The 3,987-nt window shown below is 32.2% G+C and overlaps 1 long non-coding RNA gene across 2 annotated transcripts; it reads right to left on the bottom strand.

Moving 5' to 3' along the window:
* Nucleotides 1-717: 717 nt before the first annotated feature.
* Nucleotides 718-2,743, bottom strand: LOC145117095 (uncharacterized). 2 transcript variants are annotated; one of them, XR_013712488.1, is made up of 7 exons: nucleotides 2,659-2,743; nucleotides 2,111-2,535; nucleotides 1,872-2,006; nucleotides 1,730-1,789; nucleotides 1,378-1,483; nucleotides 972-1,269; nucleotides 718-889 (listed from the first exon to the last, which is right to left on the bottom strand). It is a non-coding gene; the product is annotated as an uncharacterized LOC145117095 (long non-coding RNA). The 2 variants fall into 2 exon arrangements; XR_013712487.1 differs by having other exon boundaries at nucleotides 1,872-2,535.
* Between the last annotated feature and the right edge of the window lie 1,244 nt (nucleotides 2,744-3,987).

Raw genomic sequence — 3,987 nt, 5'->3', positions numbered from 1 at the left:
CTATTTGATGCATAAAATTAAAAACCATGCTAAATTTTTGAAAGTAGACTCGAAGCGCAAATTTCAATATATAATGAACATCTCATTTACTTTAAAAATAATATTAGCATGATAGTAAATTATCTTATTACAAACTAGAAGGGTTTCCCCCGCGTTGCGGGGGTTGGAAGGTGTCACTTTTGTGTGAAACTATAGTACGTAGGCTGAATTGGAAGTCACAGTAAAGTATGTTACTATTCTTTGCAACTGAAAACCGGAAGCTATATAAAGAAATGTAAGCATTAACGGAATTACTCAACATGCAAAAGCACTTGGAAGTATAGTAATGTGTTTCAAGGGATGAGTGAACTGTTGTGTGCAGATATTACATAAAGATTGTAATCCTCCTTCAAGTTTCATTTAAAAATTGTTGTAGAAAATACAACACAAAATTCTACCAGGTCTCCAATAAGGTTTTTCCAAAATCCGTGGTTCCAATAAAGAACAAAGAGTCAATATTGAGAGAAAATGGCAATTTAGACATTTCTCATAAAGAATTTACCTTTTTCTTTTGTGGATCAAGTGCAGTAAGCATTTCTGAATGGACATTCATGGGTGTATTTTGCATTTCTGTTAAGCTGGAAAGCAAAAAAATGAATAATCATAACTCTCACATGAAAATCAGTGTGACTAATATCTTCTCTTTTCAATGAAGTTCAGGCTACGGCTAAAGAAAACTATTTACATTAATTTTAACAAATATATGGTTTTAAAAATATTTCAGGGAAATGTAATCTTCTTTATCACTATTTTCATGACTTCATCAAGCACATTGGCTCTCCTAATCCCCTCTTCTATTAAAAGAACTTCATTTTACAGATTTGGTTGACTCGGACGCTTCATGAAACAGCTGGCATGCAAAACAAAATACAATTACAAATAATAACAAATTGTTTGAATAGAACTAAATCTAAATGGTCAAATTCTAATACCTGAAAGAGATTATGAACCCAAACCTATCAAAAAATATACATCAAAACCTTATAATGGACCGTCATTAACCATTATCCAACAAAGAAACATACCAAAATTCGGAAGAAACACTGACGAAAATCAAACTTTATGTCTGTGTTCTCTGAATACAAGTTTGAAAGAGAGTTCTTATTACCTTTCATAACTATTCATCAAGAACAAAAAGTGTAGAAACGTGAAGAAATAAGAGCTCCGCTTCCAGTTTCAGCAGCTCTACCCTTCCAGTTGTTTTTTGGATGTTCTTGGACTATTTTACCCCTGCTTTGTACTTGTTTCAGTAATTCTTTTTTCTTATAATTGATCTGAAACGATGATGTGTATTGTGTAGTAAAAGGAAGTCCTCTTCCGGTTGCAGATTTGTGTTACCTTTCCGGATTTAGCATCCAAGGTTGGTTGTTGTCTCCTCTCTTTGTTGTAGCTGTTGATGTAATTCTAGCACAAAAGAGATATAAATGATTCACTACGGTCCGACCTGCATTCATCCAACAAATAACACTTGCTATTACACTTTACAAACAATTTACCCTTTTTCCAATTTTAGGGCGATAAAAGTTTTTTTTTTTCTTAATTGTAAGAGTTGAAAGTCTAGAATCTGTGATGTGAAAGATTCATCAGCCCTGGACCAATTTTTATATAAGATGAATTAATTCCTTAAAATCAAATTATGAAATTTATATTTCCTAATTTTAGTTAAACTAATGTTAGAAAAATATGTAACCTGAGATATGGCAAAAACCATTGCTTCCAACCTCTATATCAAGAGCTCCAAAATGAATAACTGATGCATCAATAATGAAAATAAATAAATGAATAATTGATACAAAAGTTTTTCTTTTTGCCATATCAGCTTCAGTAGTTACCGATTTCATCGTTTTCTTGGGTTGTCTTCTGATTTTCATGTAGATCGATGGATGATATTCAGAGAATTAAATCTGTTCTGGACCTCCATTCATATAGAATCGCCTTTCAAATGTAACCCCAAATTGAAGTAAACCCTAATCCATAGTAATCGACATTCAATTTGTTCTTTGAATATCATTTCCTTTTGTACGAACACAAAATATTACGATATAGGGATATAGACGAACAACAAACTCACCAAAATCAACATACGGTTTGATTTTCTTAGCTCCTGATGAACCCTTTGAGCAAACCTCAGCCATCACCTCACTTCCTGACACTGCCACTGGCCGGCGACGCCCTCACACTGCCACCGAATTCCCTAATCGAGTACAAAGCAGAGGTGGATGTGTACTCCATTCCCGGATGTTACGCCTGAAGCCGATCATAATTCCGTCTTTGTTATCCGTTTCTTCTTCGTCACCCTCCTCCTCCTCCTCTTCTTCCGCTTCATATTCCTCGTCTTCGTCATCCTCTTCCACCGGGGGAATCGGTTCAGTTGGTGGCGGTGGCGGTGGCGCCGCAGCTCAGTAAGCAGGAGGAACAAAAATGAAAGCGGTGGAAGGAACTGGTGGTGTAATATGGCGCTGAGACGGTAGTACGGTGTTATATTAAAGTGTTTACCTGCAGTTGAGGCAGTGAGTGGAGAATCAGAATGAGAACATGTGACACTACCTCACAATTGTCGTTCCTAAGGTCTCGGTCGATTGTAGAGAAAGGGGGAAGGAAAGGTGTATGGAGGCGAACCTGATAAGAGAGGCGGTGGGAACTGGGAAGGCTACGCAAGAAGCCGACGGTTGTTGCTGACGAATCTTCTGACCTTCGAGCGATGGTAAAGTGAGGAAGAAACCGGGAGTGTCATCTATAGCGGTAAAGTGACACACAAACAAAAATAGAAGGACCGGAAATGTAATTTAAGGGACCAAAATTGGTCAAAATGTCTCAGGTTTACTGTTAAAACTTTTCACAACTTTAATATATATTTTATATATATATATATATATATATATATATATATATATATATATATATATATATATATATTGGTAATCACTTGAACGAGTTAAAAATGGAAAATTGATTTTTTAATTAAAAAATGATTCACGGTTATAAAAAGACAAGAGTAGTAATTAATTTTATTCACAAAATTGCTTATTCATATATATAATTTGGACCCACAGGAATTGCTTCATAACGTATTTCGTCCTTTTGCTTTTTATTTCTTCTCTCTTTTTTGTTTTAAATTTTGAATAATGTCTCGTCTTTTTTGTCCAATTGATATGTCAATCATATATATCGACTTTTATATGATTTTTCTAATAAGAACCATAATCAAACAGACTTTAGAAACCACATTTACTTACATCTATAGTAGGTCAGTAACAATGCCAGAATATTAGCCATTTGTTCTAGTTTAGTTGTCTTAAAAAAATATTATAGGTATTAAAAACTCTTTGCCGTAAAAATCACTCACGTTTTAATATTTTATTTAATAAAAAGAGAACGCTATTAAAAAATTTGTAATATTTTAGTGATAATTAAAAATAACTATAAGTTTTTTATATAAATTATATTGAACAAATCGCAATTTTGTTTGATAGAATATTGATATTTATGTTTAAATATGTAATCGTATTTATGAGATATATCTTCTTATTTATGAATAAAAATGGGGAAAAATAATAATAAAATACACAACTAATTTGCTATGTAATATGATGAAGACTACATTTTTATCAGTTTTATGAAATTTTCAAAAAAATCTCAATATTTGGAAAACTTTTTAATAAAGTCTTAAATTTTATTTTTCAACAGAAAAATCCCGATTTTTAACTTTTTGCATAGAAAAGTCCAAAAAACCGGCTAATTTATTCACTTTAGCCATTTTTAACCTATTCAGCGGGTCATGAGAGCAAATCATTAATTTTTCCAAAATAATGAGACTTTTCGGCAAATTTCGTTAAAACTTGTAAACAATGTATAAACGTATTTATATCTATTTTTATATATTTTTGTATTTTTTTAAAAGTTTTTATATGTATATGTTTACATATTTATATGTATTTTAAATGTATA

The sequence above is a fragment of the Lactuca virosa genome, chromosome 5 (assembly GCF_052849685.1).
Source record: "Lactuca virosa cultivar CGN04683 chromosome 5, Lactuca_virosa_CGN04683_v6, whole genome shotgun sequence".
In the NCBI taxonomy this organism is placed as follows: Eukaryota; Viridiplantae; Streptophyta; class Magnoliopsida; order Asterales; family Asteraceae; genus Lactuca; species Lactuca virosa.
The sequence above is the reverse complement of the archived record's forward strand: the minus strand, read 5'-3'. Positions and strand labels throughout refer to the sequence as shown.